Below are 12,091 nucleotides of genomic sequence, written 5' to 3'. Positions count from 1 at the left end.
ACGTGGGGCAGCCTGGCTTGCGGCTTCTGAAGCAGGGAATGGTCGAGGGCCGGGATCCTGGCTAGGAATGTTCTGTGGGCGTTTCTTGCTCTGGTTTGTGAGCATTGCTCACGGTAAATTAAGACTCAGTGAAGAAAAACTTGGAGTTTCTAACGAATTACTTTTTCTACACCAGGAATAAAATTGCAAAACAATTTTAGCGCGATTGTAGCATGAAAATGTCAACTCCAACCATGGGCTAATTTCAAATGATCGGAGTACTTGCTTTTGGAACCCTTCATTGTCGAGGTGGCCGCAGTTTCGGGTTTCGCCAGACAGGGGTTATGCCAGGGATGGGTGATCTGGGCAGGGGACGGAAAGCCTCTGCCTAGAGTCGGGCTAGTGTCCAGAGTGCCTCCAAAGCCTGAGGGATGGCTGGGAGACATTTATGCGCTTAATGTTTTAGGATCCTAGGTTCGTTCTCAATCACTTAGGTAGGTGGGTGGGTGGGCGGACAGTGCAACCGAGTTCGCCATGGGTTAAGTAGCGTGTTTATAGGCACTCGGCCTGAAAGCTGCCGAGCCAGAGTTTGAACCCAGTCTTGTCCTGGGCTAGGACTTTGACACCACGTGTCCTGCCTGTGCAAACTGGGATGCCGGCCTCTCCTCCACGCGTATTCCTATCGAGGTTCGCGTCCGCTATCCCGGGGAACCCGCTGCAGGCTGCGCTGAGTTCGCAGCGGGTACCCGGAGCAGAGCTGTCCGGCTCCTACGTTAGCTTCCATCATTTTCCTGAATGTCCAGTATGTGCCGATCTACAAAAACCAAGCCAGAGCAGGTCTTGACCAACAAATGGTTCAAGTTCATCCTGCTCTTGGTGGAGTGACTGATAACTGACTTGAGGTGTCACGCACATTCTGGCCGTGCAACTTTAGATGAGCGAATTCAACTCTCTGGGATGGGGAGTTACCCTGCGGCGGGGACCCAAAGCACTTTGGAAAAGAGCTAAGGCACACAGTGGGTGCTCGATCCAGCTGCAGCACTCTTTCGGTCCCGCGAAGCGCCCCAGGCGGGCTACACTTTCCGGCTCCCGCATCTCCGCCCGCCTTGCGGGACGCGGCAAAGGGACTGGGGCCGAGCGAGCCAAACAGAAAATTAGTTGCGCCAGCTTTGCCCGCCCCGCCCCACCCCGCCTCGCCCCGCCCGTCCCCGGAGCCAGAAGGGGATTGTGGGGCCTCCGCGGCCGCCGGAGCCGAGCGGGGCGGAAGCGCGCGTAGTGCTGCTGCTCGGGCCCGACCGCGCCGGCCTCCGCATCTCCCGGCCCCGGCTGCGGGCTGCGGGCTGCGGTCGGGGCGGTCCCAGGCCAAGGCGCCTGCCGCCGGGTGCGCTTCCGCGAAGTGAAGTCTATCTCACGGGTTCCCGGAATGGAGCGGGGGAGGCTGAAGAGAGTCGCGGTTTCGCTTCTAGTCCTGCGTTCGTTTTCGCTGGCATCCACGGGGCCGGGGTGCGATCTCTGGTCTTGGTCGTTAGACAGCTCGGGGCTGGAAGAACGGACTTGGCCGGTGCCCGCGGGTTTGCGTTTCCTTTGCACCTCTTTTACGAACTGTTTTCGGCTCCCAAACCAAAGCTGCTAACCTTGGGGGTGTTTGGAAAGGTAAAGTGCTTTCCTGGTAACCCCGCCGGTGAGAGGCTTCCTGTGGTCCGGTAGTCAGGCCTGGGATAATGGAAACCGGGGCTGAGAAGAATGCTCAGTCCAGCCCGGGTCCCAGCCCTGCCACTCACTGTCTGTGATTGTGGTTATAGCCTTGGGTGAGACTTTGTCCCCCAAACAGGCTCTTGATATGGGTAAGTTGCCTGTCAGTTTCGGGGCGCAGGGAAGGGTGATTTCCCACCGAAGGGTATGACCGTCCATGACCTATCTAGTGGAGGAGGGGACGTGAGCTAACCGGTTCCTTCCTAAGTCACAGGCCCTGTGCAATATGTATGGAGGCCCATCTAAAGAGGAACTGGTGGGAGTGAGGGGCTTCCCCAGGCTTTAGGCTGTCCAGAGTCATCAGTGTTTCAGTGACTCTGCACATGTAAGATTTAGGGCTTTTCAGATTTTTTTAGTGTATGTAACCCTGAGCAAAGCAGTTGCTTCTCTCTGATGGTTGGTTGGATGATTGACTTTGGAAGTCCCCTTGGACTTAACATTCTGTGGCCTGGTGACTCTGCTCCTGGGGAACTTTCCAGGCTGGGGATGACAGATGACTACTATGTTTGCCCTACCACCTTCCCCTTTTCTAACAATTCTTCCTGGACTCTAATATTCGTTTCTTCTGTTCTAGTTACAATGGGGACAGAAGTTGAAAAAGCTACATTATTCCATGGCTCAGCAAATACTTCAATGAATCCTAGACTGGCCAAGAAAACTACACAGATAACATCCGGGCTGGGGACAGGGTCGGAGTGGGCTGCAGAGGGTGTGACAATTATAGAGAAGTCACTAATTCCAGATGGTCATGACTATGAGAGGGCTACAAAGGGTGCCAGCACTGAGTGTGTTATGGGGTCAGGGAAGGCCTGAGCTGGGTCCCAGTGGGTGAGCAAAGGTTCACAAGCAGATGGGATAGAAGAGACCCCAGGCAGGGAGCTGAGCAGGAGCCAGCAGAGCCTGTGTGTTAAAGTTGTGTTTTGACAATCATCTTGGCATGCTTGACTGGAGGAACGGCGATGGGGTAACAAACAGATTAAAGGACCTTGGATATCTTACCAATGCTAAAGTGTTTGGGGTTAAGCCTGGGGCTTTTCTTTTTTCTTTCTACTAGGGATAGAACCCAGGGCCTCAATCCTGTTAAGATGTGCTTGTCTGAATATGCTGTTGGTCAGGTATTACTTAGGGCGGGGGTGGAGACTAGAAGTTGGGAAGTTGTTTGAGTAGCAGTTCTCAACCCTAAAGTACATGTGAACTTCAGGGGGTCTTGTTCAAGTGCAGCCTGGGACTTGCAATGTAGACCAGGCTGACCTGGATTTCACAGAGATCTATTTGCCTGCGTCTTCCTCCCAAGCTCTGGGATAAAGTGGGCCTGGAACTACTAGGCAGGGCAAAGTGGAGGGGTTGACCCCAAGGTACAGGGGTGTCTGCCCATGTTCTCAACAGTAGAATAAGAACAGAACAGGGTGGCAGGACTGTGGACATGCCCGCTCAGAGTATCTGTGGCACAGGAGGTAGAAATGCTCAAGAGACATTTGGCTGTTGGGTCTGACTCCTTGGAGGGCCTGGACTGGAACGACCCAAAAGTGGGTAAGCAGGCTGTCACCAGAATCAGGAAAATTCATGTATGGAAGACTGAGACATTTAGGAAAGAGGTAATAGTGGTCACAGGCCATCAGGAAATACAAGAAAGAAAGGGTTCTATAAGGAGCAGGCCTGGAGACCTGAGCCTGGAAAATTCCAGGCCCTGATACTCGTGATTGATAGATTGGGTGGCAAGAATTAATATAGGTTGGGCTTAGTGTTGCACACCAGTAATCATAGCACTTGGAAGGCTAAGGCAGCAGGATCACTTTAGAGGCCAGTATGAGCTACAGGGAAACCCTGCCTCAAAAACACCGAAAAAAGGGGTGAAAAAAGACATCAGTAGGCACCCCCACTAGGGGAACGGGAAGTTGGTGAAGTGGTGCCATGAGCATTGCCAGGTGGCACAGGCCTATAATCCCAGTTACTTGAGAGGTGGAGGCAGGAAGACGGAAAGTAAAACAAAGGCTGGAGATGTAGTTCTATGGCAGAGCAACTGCCTAGTGTACACAAGTTCCTAAGTTCAGTACCCAACACTGGGGGTCGGGGGAAGTGCTGGGGGAGAGAAGAAAGTGTTGTGGGCAAAGCACACGATGGAGAAGGAGACAGGTTATAATGGGGTGGAACCTAGTGCAGAGGAAACTAGGGATGAGAAGCTGCAGAGATGGTCTGGAAAGAAGCAGGGCCTGAGCTGATCTGTGTCTTGAAGGTTAGACAGTCTCTAGCACATGCACAGGGCATTATGAGAACCCCATGTTGCTCAGGAGATACAGTTGTCTCAGTACTCTCGGGCTTCTCCCTCTTCCCTGGTACTTTACTGAGTCATCTTTCCAGCCCCAGAGTTTGTTTTGTTTGTTTTGTTTTTTTTTTTTAATGTGATGGGCCCAAGCATTTGGCTCAGTGTCCCACATACAGTAGATGCTCAGTGAATGAACAAATGAATGAATGTCCCAGTGAGTGAGAAAAATGGTCTACATGCACTTGGTGAGTTTGAGGATTAGTGCACCATCCCAGAAGAGTCATATATGCATATTCATTAAAATTGTAAAAAGACTTTTGACACATCTGGTAAGTTCTACCTCTTACATGTTCGAGATACTCGGAAAAACATAGATATCATGCCAGACATGGTGGCACATGCCAGTACTCTGGAGGCAGAGGCAGGCAGATCTCTATGAGTTCAGACCAGCTGGGGTTACAGGGAAACCATATCTCCAAAAGATAAAAAATAATAATAATAATAAGATCATGAATGTCTTTGGGTGGTGTTGGGAGTACCTGGTGCCTGAGGCCCCGGAGAGGATGAGATCTTTATGGGAGGCGAGGCAGGTGCAGATAGGAGCATGAGGAGTGTCCTGGAGGAAGAACTCCAGAGGAAGTAGGGGTCTTGGAGGAAGAAGGGTCCAGGAGGAGGGAGTGGCTCCACAGTGGATAAGGAGATCTAGATGAGCCTACTTAGAAGGAGATGCAGTGGAGAGGAATGAGAGAGACCATAATGGTTTGGTCACACTGGTTTGGGTTGCAGAGCAGAGCTCAGCTTCCCCAGAGAAAGGGAGGAAGCCAAATACAGGGACAGAAGAGTGTGACTTTTTTTTTTTGGTTTTTTGAAGCAGGGTCTCCCTGAAGCCCCAGCTGTCCTGGAACTCACTATGTAGACCAGGCTCTCCCTGAAGCCCCAGCTGTCCTGGAACTCACTATGTAGACCAGGCAGGCCGTGAACTCACAGAGATCCACCTGCCTCTGCCTCCCGAGTACTGGGATTAAAGGTGTGTACCACCATGCCCAGCATGAATAAAAATTTTTAAAAATTTAAAAACCAGGCAGTATTGCCTCAAAAATTTTTATTTATTTATTTATGCAACATTTATTTATTGTGTGTGTGCATGTATGTGCACATGCCAACAATTGCATGTGGAGGTTAGAGTACAACCTGCTAGAGTGAGTATTCTCCTACCATGTGGGTTCTGGGGATGGAACTCAGCTTGGCAATATATACTTTTACCCACGGAGCTACCCCACCAGCCCCGGAATAACTATTTTAGAAGAGGGTTGAGACAGGGTTTCCCTGTAGCATATCTGGCCTGGAACTTACTATGTAAACCAGATTGGCCTCATAGAAATCCACCTACCTCTGCCTCCTGAGTACTGGACTGAAGGTGTATGCTACCTCCCTTGTGACTTTTTTTTAATATTTTACTATTTTTGCCAGGCATGTGACACATGCCTTTAATCCTAACTTTTGGGAGGCAGAGGCAGGCAGAGCTCCATGAGTACAAGGCCAGCCTGGTCTACATATGAGTTCCAGGCCAGCTGGGGCTACAGAGAGACCCTGTCTCAAAAAGACCCCAAAATTTTTTAAAGTATTTTTACTATTTTTGTTTTATATGTGTGCTTGCATGTGTAGTGCACCCATGTCATGCAATGCCCAAGGAGGTCAGAAGAGGGCCTGGAATCTCCTGGAACTGGAGTTAGACAGTTGCTAGCCGCCATGTGGGTGCTGGGAATTGAACCCAGGTCCTCTACAAAAATAGCCAGGGCTCTTAACCGCTGAGGTATCTCTCCAGTCCCCAGTGACCTTAATAAATAGTTGGGGGGGGCTCTTTTTTGAGAGAGGATCTCTGTAACCCCAGCTGGCCTGGAACTCACTGTGTAGACCAGGCTGGCCTTGAACCCACAGAGATTCCCCTGCCTCTGCCTCCCAAGTGCTGGGACTACAGGAGTGCACCACCACGCCCGGCTCCCGGTGACTTTTTAAAAAACATTTTTATTTTCATTCATGTATATTTCTGTGTGAGTGCATGTCACATGTGTGTGGGTGACCTCAGAGACCAGAATATGGCATTAGATTCCTTGGAGTTAGAGGCAATTGTGAGCCACCAGGCATGGGTGCTAGGAAATGAACTCAGAACTCTGGAAGAGCAGTGAGTACTCTTACCTGCAGAGCTATTGGTACAACCCCATTAGGATCATTCTTTATTCCTTTTCCACATTTAGGATGCCCACCAATCCTGCCTCTTCTACCTTCTCTGTGGAATCAGGTGACTGCACCATCTTCACCCCCATTCTGAATAGCCTCTTAGTTGGTCTTTTGTCCCTCCATGGCCCTGCCATCCATCTCTGCAGTGATCACAGCAGTCTTGCTCAAAGATGATCACATGCAGAGGGAGGCCCTAGTACTGCAGGAACCTGCAAGGCATCATGCCACCTGATGTCCCAGTCCCTCTAGTATGTCTCCTCTGTCCTTACTGGGCCATGGTCATGCTGGCTTCCTGACTGTTTCTTAGTGTATTCCTGCCTTCATAGGCCTTCCTGAACTCCTTCTTTAACATTGCACCCAAGCCTGATATGGTAGGAATTTATAATCCCAGCACTTAGGAGACTGAGGCATGAGGATTGCAAGTTCTGGCTACATCTTGAGACTCTCTCTCAAGACAACATTTTTTCTTTCTGAGACAGGGTCTCACTATGAAGACTGGGCTGACTTTGAACTCAGAGATCCCTTTGCCTCTACTTCCTGAGTGCTAGAATTAAAGGCATTATGTTTCCACTCTTTTTTGGTGGTTTTGTGGGGGATTTTGTTGTTTTTGTTACTGTGTGACAGGATCTCATATAGCTGAGGATGACCTTGAGTTTCTGATCCTCCTGCCTCTACCTCCTGAGTGTTGTGATTACAGGCATGTACTACCATACCCAGCTTTATGCAGTGCCAGGGATTGAACCTAAGACTCCTGCATGTTAGGCAAGCACTCTACTAACTGAGCTACATCTCCAGCCCTTATAAACAAAACTGTACCCCACTCTACTCTCATTTTCCTTAGCCCTTAGTGACACATATTTATGTCTGTTGTCATTCTTTCCCTTCCTACATGAGTACTGGGAAGACAGGATCTTTGGGAATTGTGTGGCCATGTTCAAAGGCCTGGCCAGTACTAGAGTTACATAGAGGACTAAAGTAAATGTTTACAAAGAACTGAAGGATAGAATTCTGAGCCTGTCTTCATGCCCAGGATACCCTGGAGGTGAGCCTGTGGCCCATGCTGTCTTGTTCCAGTGCCTTCATGCTATGTGCAGGTAGGGTCTCTCCACGGCTTTGCTGGTAGCCCCACCCAGCAGGAGATATCCCTGGGCCTATTCCTGCTGGGATCTTTCTGCTCTGTGTCCCTCAGGCTCTGGCTCCAGGGGACTCTTCTCAGTTCTGATTTGCAAAGAAACCATCAACTCCTCTTCTAACTATTGTCCACATTTTCTTTTCCTTTAAAAAAAAATTCTAAAAAAAAAAAACAACTTTGACAATAATGTACAAGTGTTTATGTAAATATAACACATGCATACCTGATGCCCTCAAGCCGGAAAAGGACATGGGGTCCCTTGGAACTGGAGTACTGGAGTTAGGGTGGGTGTTAGCCACCAGGTGGATTCTGGGAACCAAATCCTGGACCTCTGGAAGAACAGCCAGTGCTCTTAACCACTGAGCTATCTATCTCTTCAGCCCCTAAGCCTCATTCTTGATTATGCCATTCACTCCTTGATCACTGTTGCCCTGAAGCTCTCACTGGATGGAACTCCCTGCCCTTCCTTTGCATTGCAAACTCCGCTTTCCCTCCCAGCAGTAAATGCGGCATGTACACACACACACACACACACACACACACACACAGACAGCTCACCCACCACACCCTGACTTCATTCCCTGGCAGTCTTCTGACAGAGTGACAGCTCCAGGTTCACAGGGACCCTTCTGTGACACAGGGGACAGGCCTCATCACACTGAATGGAAGAGAGTCCTTGCTTTGAATGAAACACCAATGAGGGAACGTAAGCTAATTATCCAGGCATGCTGGAAGCCAAATTACAGGCATTGTCCTGTTACAAACACCATTTCTCAAGAGAGTGGCTTGGGGACATCTGAGCAGCTGCAAGGGAGCAAGCTCATTATTTTTCCCTCAAACTGGCTCTGTTCCTTCTTCCCACCCAAAATGTGGAGGGCCTCCACCTCAGCCAGGGCTCTTGCTTCACGGTCAGTGTCTCCCTGCTGGATCTCCATCAAATGCCTGTCCTCTCACTGTGCTCACTGATGGGGCTCAGGTCTCAGACATGGTCAAGTAAGTCAAAGCCTCCATTTTCCTCATCTGTAAATAAAAACAGTGGAGGTGTAGCTTAGAGTGTGTCAAAGACCAACACAGGGCTGAATTCAAATAGCAGCTGGCAAATGCTGGTCCCCTTCCCAGCTGGGCTGCAGAACCCCTCCATCCTGCCCACTTTCCAAGTCAAACTATTATGCTCCACTGTCTCATAGCATTATGTACTTTCCAAAATTCTCTTTCCAAGAAGTTCAGATTTCTTTTGTTGTTTTTCAAAGTCTTGCTATGTAGCCCTGACTGGCCTTGAACTCACTATGTTGCCTGAGCTGACCAAACAGTGTCAGCAGTCCTCTAGCCTCAGCCTCTTAAGTGCTGAGATTACAGTCAGTACCACCCTGGGCAGAGAGCAAAGTCCAACTTTCTTAAAACCATACTTGACTGGGCATGATAGCAAACACCTATAATCACAGCACTGAGAGGCAGAAGGATTGTAGGTTCCTGACTGACTTGGGCTATTTAGCAACACCAAGCTGGGGAGATGGCTCAGTAGGTAAAGTACTTGCCAAGCAAGCATGAGGATCCCTAGAGTACACATAAAATCAGACATTTGTAATCCCACCATACCTATACAGAGATGGGAGACAGGAGAATTCTGGAAACCAGTGTTCTAGCTAGCCTGATACATGCAGTGGAGAACTCAAGAGGCCTGCCTCAAAATAGGTGGAGGGTAAGGACCAACACTGAGGTTGCCTACTGACCACATACAGTGAGACTCTGCCTCAAAAAATCGTGGGAGCTGGGGAGATGGCTCAGCAGTTAAGAGCACTGGGTGCTCTTACAGAGGACCCAGGTTCAATTTCCAGCGCCCATATGGATGCTAACACCTTTTTTTTTTTTTTCTCTCCTTTTTGAGACAGGGTCTCCTTGTAGCCCCAGCTGTCCTGGGACTCACTGTGTAGACCAGGCTGGCCTGGGACTCACAAAGATCTGCCTGCCTCTGCCTCCCAACTGCTGGGATCAAAGACATGAGCCACCATGCTTTGCCATCTAACAACCTTCTTAACTCCAGTTCCAGGGAATCCAGTGCCCTTTTCTGACATTGCACAACAGGTGCACTCAGGGCAATACACTCATACACAAAATAAAAATCATAAACAATACTGTTTTTTAAGAAACAAAATCATAGGCTACAGAAATGGCTCAGCAGTTAAGAGCAATTGTTCTTCCAGAGAACCTGAGTTGGGTTCCCAGCTGGTTCGTAACTGCCTGTAATGTCAGGCTTGGGATCCAACAACCTCTTCTGGACTCCTTGGGCAAACACATGGCAAACACACATAAATAAAAATAATCTTTCTTAAAAATGCAAAATCAGGGCTGGAGAGATGACTCAGCAGTTAAGAACACTGGTTGTTCTTGCAGAAGGCCCGGGTTCAAATCCCAGCACCCACATGGCAGCTAACAACTGTCCATAACTCCAGTCCCATAAGTCCAATCCCAGGGGTTCCAACAGCCTCGACCTCGAAGGGCATTGCACGACATGGTGCACTTACCTACATGCAGGCAATACATGCATACACATAAAACTTTTTTAAAAATTTTAAAAGATTTTTTTTTTGGTCTTTTTGAGACAGGGTCTCCCTATAGCCCCAGCTGTCCTGGAACTCACTATGTAGACCAGACTGGCCTTGAACTCACAGAGGTCAGCCTGCCTCTGCCTCCCAAGTGCTGGGATTAAAGGTGTGCGCCACCATACCCAGCCAAAAAAAATAAAAATTAAAAAAAAAATCAATCTGTAAAATACCAACCTTCACCTACCCTCCTCCCAGACTTCGCCCACTGGCCTACTTTATTCATTTACTCATAGCACAAGCAGTCAAACTTCATCCCATAGATTACTTGCTGGCTATAAAAGAAGAAAGGACTTCAGGATGAGAGGTTGGCTGTCTGCAGCAGAGCCAGCAATCAGCACTGCATCACTGGCAACAGAACCCTGACACTGAGGACACCCCGACATGGAGCAGCATGTAGTGGGAGGCATCGCCATGGACTCTTTATAGGTGTAGTCAACCTAAGTCTAATCAAGCCAATAGAGGTAATTTCCAGTTTACAGGATAAATAGCACCATGAAGAAGCAATCAGAGAAATCTGGAAGGTGGGACATGATGTCTGTAATTTACTTAAAATACTTTGGCAATTCAACAAGTGAATGGCATGGGAGAAGTTATTCTAGATTTAAATGAGACTTCAGAAACAACTAAATGCAGTTTGCAGGCCTTATTTAGACCATAGGGAGAATAAAAAGCATGTTGGGGATGGGGTAAGTAGATAAATTTGAAGACAGGACATTAGATGATGCCAAGGAATTGTTTTAGTACTGTGTGGTGTGGTCATAACATTGTAGTAAGAAAACATTTTTTTATTTTTTTAAATTATTTTTATTTTGTGTGTATACGTGTATTGCCTGCATGTATGTAAGTGCACCCATGTCACACAGTGCCTTCAGAGGTCAGAAGAAGCTGTTGGATCCCCTGGGACTGGAGTTACAAACAGTTGTTAGCTGCTATGTGGGTGCAGGAATTCGAACCTGGGTCTTCTGCAAGAACAACCAGTATTCTTAACTGCTGAGTCATCTCTCCAGCCCCACTTTTAAAAATATTTTATGCCAGGTGTGGTGGCACATGCCTTTAATCCCAGCACTTGGGAGGCAGAGGCAGGCGGATCTTTGTGAGTTCAAGGCCAGCCTGGTCTACATAGCGGGTTCCAGGACAGCTGGGGCTACAGGGAGAACCTGTCTCAAAAAAGACCAAAAATAAATTTAAAAAATTATTTTTATTTATGTGTATGCATGTATTGCCAGCATATAGGTAAGTGAGAAGAGGCTGTTGGAGTTATGGCACTGGAGTTATGGACAGTTGTTTGCTGTCATGTGGGTGCTGGGATTCAGACCTGGGTCTTCTGCAAGAACAGCCAGTGTTCTTAACTGCTGAGCCATCTCTCCAGCCACCTAAATACATATTTTCAGGCAAGATCTCACTATAGAGTCGTGGCTGACCTGGACCTCTGTGTGTAGACCAGGCTGGCCTTGAACTCACAGGGATCTGCCTCCAGAGTTAGGGATAAAGGATATGTACCACCATGCCCAATCTGAAGAATATATTTTTTTCAGTGACTTGCCACATAAATTGTTTCTATTTATTTATTTTTGGTTTTTTATTTTATTTTTTGAGACAGGGTCTCCCTGTAGTCCCAGCTGGCCTGGAACTCCCTACGTAGACTAGGCTGGCCTTAAACTCACAGAGATCCCCTACCTCTGCCTCTGGAGTGCTGGGATTAAAGGCGTGCACTACTACACCCAGCCAACTTGTTTCTTTTTATATGAGTGTTTTGCCTACATGTATGTAAGTGGACCACAACATGCACTTACTACCTGGTTCCTATGGAAGCCAGAAGAAGATGTCAAATCCCTAGAACTAGAGTACAGGACATGTGTTAGCGGCCATGTGGATGCTGGGAACAGAACCTGGGTCCTCTGGAAGAGCAGTCAGTGCTCTTAAGAGGTGAGCATCTCTCCAGCTTCATTTAACAACTTCTTTTCTTTTGGTCTTTTTTTTTTTTTTTTTTTGAGACTCCCTGGAACTCACTATGTAGACCAGACTGGCCTTAGTCTCACAATAATCTACTTGCCACTGTCTGCCGAGTGCTGGGATTAAAGGTATGCACCTCCACACCCAGCTTCAGACCTCAGTTTTGATCCC

General features: G+C 48.4%; 1 long non-coding RNA gene across 1 annotated transcript; it reads left to right on the top strand.

The window, feature by feature from the left end:
* The first annotated feature begins 1,246 nt into the window (after positions 1–1,246).
* Positions 1,247–2,736, top strand: LOC103743796. The gene is made up of 2 exons (XR_003851446.1): positions 1,247–1,823; positions 2,306–2,736. It is a non-coding gene; the product is annotated as an uncharacterized LOC103743796 (long non-coding RNA).
* The last annotated feature ends 9,355 nt before the right edge of the window (positions 2,737–12,091 follow it).

The sequence above is a fragment of the Nannospalax galili genome, unplaced genomic scaffold, assembly GCF_000622305.1.
Source record: "Nannospalax galili isolate Female #2095 unplaced genomic scaffold, S.galili_v1.0 scaffold1382, whole genome shotgun sequence".
NCBI lineage: Eukaryota > Metazoa > Chordata > Mammalia > Rodentia > Spalacidae > Nannospalax > Nannospalax galili.
The sequence above is the reverse complement of the archived record's forward strand: the minus strand, read 5'-3'. Positions and strand labels throughout refer to the sequence as shown.